This window comes from Octopus bimaculoides, chromosome 1 (assembly GCF_001194135.2).
Source record: "Octopus bimaculoides isolate UCB-OBI-ISO-001 chromosome 1, ASM119413v2, whole genome shotgun sequence".
In the NCBI taxonomy this organism is placed as follows: domain Eukaryota; kingdom Metazoa; phylum Mollusca; class Cephalopoda; order Octopoda; family Octopodidae; genus Octopus; species Octopus bimaculoides.
The window spans coordinates 72,342,444-72,353,625 of record NC_068981.1 but is presented as its reverse complement, the minus strand read 5'-3'; the positions used below and the strand labels follow the sequence as shown (position 1 = coordinate 72,353,625).

General features: G+C 36.1%; 1 protein-coding gene across 1 annotated transcript in view; it reads left to right on the top strand.

Annotated features, from left to right (window-relative positions):
* The first annotated feature begins 1,059 nt into the window (after window positions 1-1,059).
* Window positions 1,060-11,182, top strand: part of LOC106871882 (oxidized purine nucleoside triphosphate hydrolase) — a 16,564-nt gene continuing 6,441 nt past the window's right edge. The window contains exon 1 of the mRNA XM_014918635.2: window positions 1,060-1,414. The gene's annotated coding sequence lies outside the window, so the exon portion shown is untranslated. The remainder of the gene's footprint in view (window positions 1,415-11,182) is intronic.

The window sequence follows — 11,182 nt, the reverse complement described above, 5'->3', positions numbered from 1 at the left end:
TACTTTAATTTTTAACATTTTTTTTCTCACTGGTACAACTAGTAACTTTTTAAGAATATTGGTATTTTCCCATGTATGACTTAAGAGTGTTGAACTAAATATATTTATTGTGGAATATGCTAAATCTGGCTTCTGTGCTGATAATTACAGTGCAGCAAGCTCTAGCAATATGCAGCACAGTCCAGTTACTTACAAGGAAACCAGCCTTCCACAGTAAAGTTTAGCAACCTGCAGCGAGATGTAGCTTCTTAGAATGAAGTCAATCTAGTAATTTTATAAATTGTAACTGATATCTAACTAATTTTTATTACAGAGATAAATAACATTCAGTTAATTTACCTTATACATATATTATATTTATTTCAGTCCGTAGTAGTTAGCTACTCTAATAGAAAAAAAGAAAGAGAAAAAACAACTTTATTTTCCACTTCTATATCAAAATTTCATTTCAAACAGATGAAACTTGAAATTTCGAAAAAAATTGTGATGTGTGTTAGAATGTATGTTCTCACTGTTTTATATTTCATATCAAATTCCGATGTAATCGTAATTTACACACTCTGAGAGGTATTTGAAAGAAATTTCGTTACAAAATACCCATTTTCCTGAAAACAAAGCCTACAGATGTGAATTTTTCGAAAGTCCTCTTCCTACCCTAAGGAATGTTTTTTTGTTTTTTTTCACAACAATTTCTGATATAATCGGAATCTACACCATCTGAAGCATATTTGTAGAAAATTTCATTTAAAAATATCCATTTTTCTGGAAGTTATGAGGAAACAAATTCGTGGAGGGGGATGCACACATCTGTAGGAATACTGAAAATTATTAAATTTCTAAACGAGAAAAAAGGGAAAAAATAAATTGATCAACAGAAGTTATCGACGAAATGTTATAAACAATATGTTGATACATGCTATTAACGACTTGAATTAAATCCGTTATGCAAGACCAACATCATTATCGAAAGTGTGTCGACGGGGAGATAACTTTTACAACCCTAAAATATAACTTCACTTTCATTTTATTAATACTATGGGGAGATAACTTTTACATTCAAATAAAAAATTGGAATATAATCACATTCTGCTACGTAGCATTATTTTATTCCAAAAGAAATACTTTAATTAAAATATACAAGCCAATAGACTGACTTAAATATGTAGGTCATCATCTCGCTCTTAACTGATAGTATTAATACTTCGTTAAAAAATTCCGCCACCGATTTCTTTTCCATAGATACTAGAACACAAAGCAATTAGAACTAAAACACTTTAGAAAGGACATTAGAGCTGGATCAACTTCCTGTCCCACGAAACTCTTTAGTGTTCAGAAAGTTATTAAGGTAGTTGTGGCGCCAAACGTTTGAACCGGTCTGCATTGGAGGAGTGCTTTATTTACATTACGAGATCTGGTGAATATGTTTTTTGAATTTTTTATTACTGTTAAGTTTAATTGTTATTGTGAATTAATTATGCACAATGGTTTTAGAAATTGTAACTATTGATAATAGTGTGTGAGTTATCTAAAAGACAACCCAGGAATTTGCAGTAATGTTTTGCAAATATTTGTAAATTGTGTGTATCTTTGTTACTGATTGGTTCCAAAGAACTGTATTTAATTTCAGTGGAATATTTACATGAATTGATATCAGGATAAGGTAAATGAGTCAAACAAACTCGTATCATATAAGTATTTGAGAAATAGCCTTTTTCGTAATATCAGCGACAGATAAGGGTGTATTGTTAATGTAATATAACTTCGTTTTCTTATCTTTTGGACACATCTTGAGTAGTTACTCGCAGTCTCTTTTTCACAGAGAATTATTGCTTAAGACTTATACTGTCGTTTTAAGTAAACGAAAGCATATAACGTATCACTTTCGTTGTTGAATACTTTCGTTATTGAATAGAAATGAAAAAAATAAAGCTCATCACTAGAAGTGCTGTTAATTCAAATACTTTATTATCACTAAGTAATAGATGGTGAGCTGGTCGAGTCGTTAGCATGCCAGACAAAATGCCTAAAAGCATTTCTTCAGACTTTACGTTTCGAGTTTAAATTTTGCCTTTCATCCTTTTGGTGTCGATAAAACAAGTACCGGTCGAGTACTGGGATCAATGTAATCGACTAGCCCCCGTCCCCTAAATTTCAGGCCTTGTGCCTACAGTAGAAAGGATTATTATCAGTAAACACACACTCACACATCGCATACATACACGGTCTTATCAAATCTTTCGTCTATCAAGTTCATATATCGGATATGTAGGTAAGTTGACAGTTATTTCTAACAAGTCTGTTGACTGCATAGAGGCTCCCAAATTGGATAGAAAAAGTACTAAGTGTTGCAGTTTAGATCTTGTTCATTTCTGACTAGGTAGACCTATGTTCCAAGCATTCCAGTCTCGTCTTAGTTTCTTTTTAAACTGTTAGGTAATCTAGCTATTTCTTGTAACTGGTGCAATTACGTGAAACCAGGTGTGTCAGTGTTACAAATCAATATCTTTTTTTTATTTTTTACTCTGTAATATAGTAGAAGAAAACTAGGGTAGATTCCGTCCTCCCTTGTACCTGTCTGAGATTTATTTTATTGACTCCTTTACAATCAATATCATTATTCTACTACATAAGTCACCATATGTAACAGTTTAAACAAAGGGTTTCTTGACCATAGGATGAATTTGCTAAACAGTTGACTGATAAACTTTGGAGTGAAGTCAAAAATAAACTTAAACATTTCTCAAGTAATTAATATTGTAAATTGCAATACTTACGTGTATGTATTCAAGCTAAAACACATGCATACAGTTTTCTTCAATCACAAGGAAACACTAGGCAAGTATCTAGCCCTTGGCAAACCAAAGCCTTGTGAATGTATTTGATAGATGGAGAGGAGCCCATTGTATAGCTATATGTATGTGTGTGCAAGATTTTGTTTGCTCCTGATCCCCACCAATGTTTGACGAACAGTGTTGGTTTGTTTATATCCCCGTAATTCAGCAGTTTGGTAAAAGAAACCAATAGAATAATAAACAAGCTTTAAAAATCAAAACCTAATTATGGGGTCAATTTGTTCCACTAAACCCTACAGGGTGATACCTCTTCATGGCCACAGTCAAATGACTGAAACAAACAAAAGATGTGTGTGTGTCTGTCATCAAACAATAGTTCTGAGTGTCACTGTCTTACAACCAGTGTTTTTGTTTCCAGTCTTCCACAAAAACTTTTCTGGCTGTGGAGAAATATTAATTTCTATTTGGAAACAGATGAAGGCTAACAACAGGAAGACAGCTGGCCATTAAAAATCTGTCTCCAACAACTTCCATCTGACCCATGCAAGCATGGAAAAGTGGATATTAAAAATGAAACCTATGAGATATCTATACAAGGTGTTCATAAATTATTTTCACAACTTCCACAGTTTATTTTACTGTATTCTCTAGATGTGTTGTATGCAACCATTAGAGTTCACTTAGAAGAAGTGTTCTGATGTTTCAAACAAAATTGTTTGGTTGCCAATAAACTCTGCTGAGTTATCCTCCTTATTTTTCACTTCCTCAGAATTTTTCAAATTATAAAGATAATTTATGGACACCCTGTGTGTGTGTGTGTGTGTGTATTGGTTTCAAATTTTGGTACAAGGCCAGCAATTTAGAGGGTGGGCAGGGTAAGTCAATTGCATCAATCCCAGTATTCAACTGGTACTTAGTTTTTGTCTGCCCTGAAAGAATGAAATGCAGAGTTGACTTTATTGGAATTTGAACTCAATGCATAAAGATGGACGAAATGTTGCTAAGCATTTTCCCCAGTGTGCTAACAATTCTGCTAGTTTGCAATATTTGTGTGTGGTAAGAAGCTTGCTTCCGTGAACAGAGGTGGATGTGGGTCAGCTGTTCTCCGTCCAATTAATGAAAACAAAGAACATTTGAAGAACTCGCCAAAGTAAGTCGGTTTTGTTGCTCAGCTGAGCAATAATTTGTTGTGTATTTTTTTCAGCAGGTTTTTGTTCAGCATTGCGACATTTTCACTTGCCTTTGGCGGATTTTTTGTGTTTGCTCGTTTACAAACAAAATTGTATGTTTATTCTCTGTGGTAGGTGGGTTCGCTCCTGCCATAGAGTGAAATTTTTTGCTTCGACAGGAACATTGCTCAAATTTATAATAGGATACATATGTGTGTCTGTGTTTGCCCCCCTCCCCCGGCCATCGCTTGACAACCGATGCTGGTATGTTTACATCCCCATAACTTAGCAGTTCAGCAAAGGAAACCAATAGAACAAATACTAGGCTTACAAAGCATAAGTCCTGGTGTCAGTTTCTTCTTCGACTAACACCCTTTAAGGTGGTGATCCAGCATGGCCACAGTCAAAATGACAAACCACTAAAAGAGCATGACACACACACACTGATATATTTAGGAGGTCAGTATGGAAACTGCTCTACTTCATTCACTGGGATTGAGAGTTAAAGTTAAGCTGTATGTACTTATATGAAAATAAGGATGAAGTTTTGAAATTTGATAAAGCTTTACCAAATGTAATTGCACAATAGCAGTACTATAAGGGAATATGATAGCTATTGTTTTTGTTTTTATTCCTTATTTAGATTGTTTACATTTTGATGTAAAGATAAAAATAACAAATTCTCGTGTGAAAGTGATGTTAAGTGTACAATAAAGAATCTAGATTTCATAGATGTTTTCTCTTAATCCATTACCTACCAGTGATCTCATATGAAATCACTTAAAAATTACAAATTTCGTAATTCTCTGTCAATATTTACACATATCTAACCTTTTTGCTATATCTACTAAGTATATTGCTCTGATATTCAAATGAGGTTTGCTAATTTTTCACCCAATATCGCACTTATTTCTATTTAAAATGTTATTTTGATCATTCCAGCACGTTTCTAAGGCTGTTTTATGCTAGAAATCAAAGTTTCATAACGAAAATTCCAGTTAATAGAATTATGGGAGGTAATGGGTTAAGAATGCATCTTCAATACTACTTACGTGAACTTAACACCATCTTGACAATCAGACATTTAAGAAAATTTAGAATTTCAAATGAAATTATGTATTTCATGGTTTTCTGTGGGATTCCAGCAATTTTGATGTTTTCTAAATAACTGTAATATCCATGAATTTTAAACTGGTAGGATGAACAAGAACAAATACAGTAATTCCTCGACTCTAGCAGGTTCCAAACCCCACTGTGATAAGTGAAAATCCACGAAGTAGAAACAGTACTCTTTTACTTGTTTCAGTCATTTGACTGCAGCCATGCTGGAGCACCACCTTTAGTCGAGCAAATCGACCCCAGGACTTATTCTTTGGAAGCCCAATACTTATTCTATCGGTCTCTTTTGCCGAACCGCTAAGTTACGGGGACGTAAAGACACCAGCATCGGTTGTCAAGCGATGTTGGGGGGACAAACACAGACACACAAACATATACACACATACATATATATATATATATATATATATACGACGGGCTTCTTTCAGTTTCTGTCTACCAAATCCAGTCACAAGGCTTTGGTCGGCCCGAGGCTATAGTAGATGACACTTGCCCATGGTGTCACGCAGTGGGACTGAACCCGGAACCATGTGGTTGGTAAGCAAGCTACTAACCACACAGCCACTCCTGCGCCTATATATAGGCTGTATATTTTTTTATTTTCATAATTTGTATATAGTTATTTTATTATAAATGCAAAACAACATCACAGAGGAATCAACGTAAGCTTAAATAATAAACCACAATATGGCAAGGGATTATTGTATAGCAATTTGTTCAGTCCAGTTCTTGATGGTTTTGTCACTTTAGTAGTAGTGTTGTGGCTGCTACTTTCAAATTTTGGCACAAAGCAAGTAATTTTGAGGTGAAAGGTTGTGCCATTGATTCCAGTAATAAATTGGTACTTCATTTTAATACACCCTACCTCGAACTATGAACAGCAAAGTTTACCCCTGCAGAATTTGAACTAAGATCATAACGAGCTAGAAGAAATACTGTTAGCTGTTTTGACCAATATGGTAACAATTTAGCCTTTGGTTTCAAATTTTGGCCCAAGGTCAGCAACTTTAGGCGGGGGTGGGGGTGGATTAGTTAATAACATCGATCCCCACTTCACAGTACTTGATCGGTACTTTATTTTATCAACCCTGAAAGGATGAATGGCAAAGTTGACATCAGCAGTAAGTCAGATCATAAAGCACTGGAAGAAATGCCGCCGAGCATTTTGTCCTTGGTGCCAACAATTCTGTCAGCTCACCACTTTAATTATAACAATAATAATCCTTTCTACTGTTGGCACGATGCTTGAAATTTTGTAGGAGGGGGACAGTCCTACCTCGTTGCCCAACTGGTACTTATTTCATCAACCCCAAAAGGATAAAAGATAAAATCAACCTTAGCTGAATTTGAACTCAGAACAGATGGAATGCTGCTAATTATAATGATTTTATTTATGTATATGTGTGTGTGTATGTATATATATTATATATATTGTAGGGGAAGGAAATGTTCATTGATGTGTATTTTATTAAATACCAGTATCACAGCATTTTGTTTGATATTCTCCCATTGCTATCCACAAGTGCAAGTGGAGTTGTGAGGTTAAGTTTACTTCTCAATCACATCGTTTTGGGTTCAGTCTCACTGCTGGGCACCTTGGGCAAGTGTTTTTTACTATAGCTTAGGCCCACAAATGTATACGCTTGTGTGTGTTGCTTTCTCTTGATATAGCATGTTAGCTGTAAATGAGTATCACTGTTATAACTAGCAGTGTTGTTAATTTCCAGTATTTTGCAAAAATATGCTTGGCCGCAGGAAAATATTACATTCTTAGAAACAGGTAAATATGGCAGCAGGAAAGGCTGTAGAAAATCTACCCTGGTAAATTCTGTCCGACCCATGCAAGCATGGATACGTGGATGTTAAAGGAATGATGGTATCCTTTGTTCTTTTTCCAGGCTTCATTTCTTCTCTTCCTTCATTTATTCTGTTTCTTAACGCTTTCAAATTTTGGCATTAGGCCAGCAAGTTCAAGGAGGGGGATAAATTGAATATCTTGACCCAGTATTCAATTTGTACTTATTTTATCGACTCCAAAAGGTTGAAAGGCAAAGTCGAGCATGGCGGAATTTGAACTCAGAATGTAAAGATGGACAAAATGCCATTTTGCCTCACATGCTAATGATTCTGCCAGCTTGCTACCTTAATTCTGTTTCCTAATAATTTCTTACATTGGCAAACTGTCACCAATTTTAGAGAAAGTATAGCTTATTCTCATCCCAATAAACTAACAAGTACTTTATTGATCTCAAAAGTTTGAGAGCCAAAGTTGCCTTCTAGTAGGACATGAATGCATATATAAAGGGTCTTGGATACCACAAGACATTTTGTCCTTGTTATTGTCCTTGCGATCCAGTGCATTTAATATAACAATATTTTCTATAATGCGCACAAGGCCTGAAATTTGTTGGGGGCGGGCTTAGTCGGTTACATTGTCCCTGATGTTCAACTGACATTTAATTCATCAACCTCAAAAAGATGAAAGACAAAATCAACTTCGGTGGCAATTGAACTTAGAACGTTAAGACCTGCAAGAAATGCCGCTATGCATTTTCCCAGCGTGATAACTATTCTGCCAGCTTGCTACCTTCATTTAATACAATAATCTTTTCTACTATAGGTACAAGGCCTCAAATTTGGTTGGGAAAAGCTATGGTAATTTTTAGTTATCCCCCCCCCCCAATTAAACAATGGGGTTGTCTCCCCACTAAAAACTTGGATTATCTCCCATATATAAAAAAAAAACATTTTTTTTTCAAGTGAGCTTTATATAAAAGTCTTATCTTATTAATTTTTCTTGGGATCAATTTACATTTAGAACATTTTAAGAACTAATATAAATACTATCTTTATAATATAAAACAAACATCACAATTTTGAAGATTTGTTGTAGAGTTAAATCTTAAGTATTCTCTTTTTGAGAAAGCTTTTTCAAAGATAGTTCTGTTGGGAAGAGTCCATTTGCAAACACACACACACATACACACCTTGTGCCTGTGACATGTGTAAGGATTTTCGAGCGAGATCGTTGCCAGGGCTCCTGGACTGGTTCTGGTGGCACATAAAATACACCATTTCGAGCGTGGCCGTTGCCAGTACCTCCTGACTGGCCTTCGTGCCGGTGGCACGTAAAAGCACCCACTACACTCTCTGGGTGGTTGGCGTTAGGAAGGGCATCCAGCCGTAGAAACTCTGCCAAATCAGATTGGTACCTGGTGTTGCCATCTGGTTCACCAGTCCTCAGTCAAATAATCCAACCCATGCTAGCATGGAAAGCGGACGTTAGACGATGATGATGATGATGTATGTATATACAGTCCCACTGAGAAAAGGTGGGGTCAGCCAGGGCGGTTTCCCAAGGCCCATGAATTTAAGTGGCCACAAGCCTGTGGTGTACCTTGAATATATTTAAAAGAAACGAAGAAAGTAAATGAAAGAAGCTTGTCGTCAAATTTCCTAGGAAGATAAGAGAAAAACGAAAGAAATCAAAGAAAATAAAAATATGAACAACATGGACTATGGCAACAGTTACAAGAACAACTTCAACAGAAACGACAAGCAAAAGAAGCAATGGTGAAGAAAGGTGTGGGTGTATACTTATACATATAAACATACAATACACACACATATTTAAAAACGCAGACCCGCGTGGGTGACTGACGAGGTTGAAAAACTGGTCAGTATTTAATCTCCCTAGGTAATAAAATGTGGAGACAAAATTCTCTCCTTACGAAAAAAAAAAAAAAAAAAAAAAAAAAAAAAAAAAGCATAAACCATGTCGACATCTTTATAGGTACATATACACACACTTAAATAAAAATACATGCATGTATACAAATCATAACACAAACAATTAAATATAAGAAATAATAATTTCTTAAAGTATGTGTTAATCCCCATGTACCCAGACTTTGTGGACACCATGTATAACTAATTTTCCTTCTATTTTGCTGTGCTTTCAAGTTGTATAAGAATAAAGGTAGACATATTATTGCTCTGAAATATTACCTAATTGTACAAATACTTTTATGACATTTTATCACATTCAATCTTGCTTTGAACAAATTGCTCTGTGTTGACATATTACATCATCATCGTCGTCGTCGTTTAACGTCCGCTTTCCATGCTAGCATGGGTTGGATGATTTGACTGAGGACTGGTGAAACCAGATGGCTACACCAGGCTCCAATCTGATTTGGCAGAGTTTCTACAGCTGGATGCCCTTCCTAACGCCAACCACTCAGAGAGTGTAGTGGGTGCTTTTACGTGCCACCGGCAAGAAGGCCAGTCAGACGGTACTGGCAACGGCCACGCTCGAAATGGTGTATTTTATGTGCCACCCGCACAAGAGCCAGTCCAGGAGCACTGGCAACGATCTCGCTCGAAAGTCCTTACACATGCCGCGGGCACAAGTGCCAGAAAGGCGTCGCTGGGCACAGGTGCCATCACGATTTCGCTTGCCCCAATAAGTCTTCGCAAGCTGAGTTTCGTGTCCAATGAAGGAGACGACGTTGGCATGGGTGCCAGTCGTCGAATTTAATTCGATTTCGATTTCACTTGCCTCAACAGGTCTTCGCAAGTGGAGTTTGTTTACCTATGCTTATACTATTTTGAAAATACATTGCTGAAAGGATTTAATTAATAATAACGTACATATTTCTCAAATCTTTACGATGTATATAACGTCACAAACTAATATATACATGCGTTTGTTTTCCTAAATATTGTATGGCGTCAAAAACAATTTTGTTGGAATTTGTAGTTGTCTCCCTTGTATCGTAGAGGAAATTTTAAATATTTTAACTATGGCTATTAAATTAAAACTAACACTGAAATTCGGGTATATTTGCATATATATCTTAAATACCTTAAATCACACTTTTAGACAGATATGTGAAATAGATTTCCTATTGTCTTGTGTTGTGTGGGGACCAGCATGCCAAAGAATAGATAGACCTAATCTTTCCTCTATGCCATAAAAGCAACTAAAAGAATGGTTCATAAAGGACATGTCTGTACGTATGGATGGCCATGATTTTACTTAGTTTGACAGCAAATCGCTAGAAGCCTCAAGCCCTTATCTCAGTTAGGTCCAACAATTATTATTTTAATTATTAGGGCAATAATTTGACAGAATAATTGTGTCAAATAAAATGCTTGAGAATCATAAAAGCATTGTGGAAAAATTGCTTTGTAGTATTTCTTCCAGCTCTTTACATTCTGAGTTTAAATCTTGTTAGGGTCAACTTTTGTCCCCACTGAGTTCAACAAAATAAACTATCAGTCAAGTTCAAGGGATCAATGATATTGACTAACCCCTCCCCTGAAAACTACTGGGGTTGATGTAATCGACTTAATCCCTTTGTCCTTGTTTGTCACCTCTATGTTTAGCCCTCTGTGGGCAATAAGAAATAAATATTCTACTATTTATATACAGTAGATCAGCAGTTTTTATTTATTATTATTATTATTATAGTAAGCTGGCAGAATCATTAGCACACCAGACAAAATGCTTAGTGCTAATTTGTCCTTTACATTCTGAGTTCAAATTTTGCCATTCATTGTTTCAGGATCAATGAAATAAGTATCATTCATTTATTGGGGTTGATGTAATCGATTAGATCATACCCCTCCCCACACACACACATGCTCCAAATTTCAGGCCTTGTGTTTATAGTAGAGAGTATTATTTTTATTATTATTATTATTACCATGCGTTGTGTTGCTGCACCTCTTATGTGCAAGCTATGGACACATAAGAGGTGCAGCAACATCAAAGGCAGGTTAACTAGCAAGTTAGTTTTTGTTTGTGGCAGATGTTCAGGTGCAATAAAGACTGCAAACAAACAGGAAACAACTTCTATCTCATTCCAGGGTGAAAAACTAGAGGTAGTCGATAGCTTCCGCTATCTGGGCGACCAAGTTAGTAGTGGGGGTGGGTGCGCTGAAAGTGTAGCTGCTAGAATAAGAATAGCCTGGGCAAAGTTTAGAGAGCTCTTACCCCTGCTGGCGACAAAGGGACTCTCACTCAGAGTAAAAGGCAGACTGTATGACGCATGCGTACGAACAACCATGCTACATGGCAGTGAAACATGGGCTGTA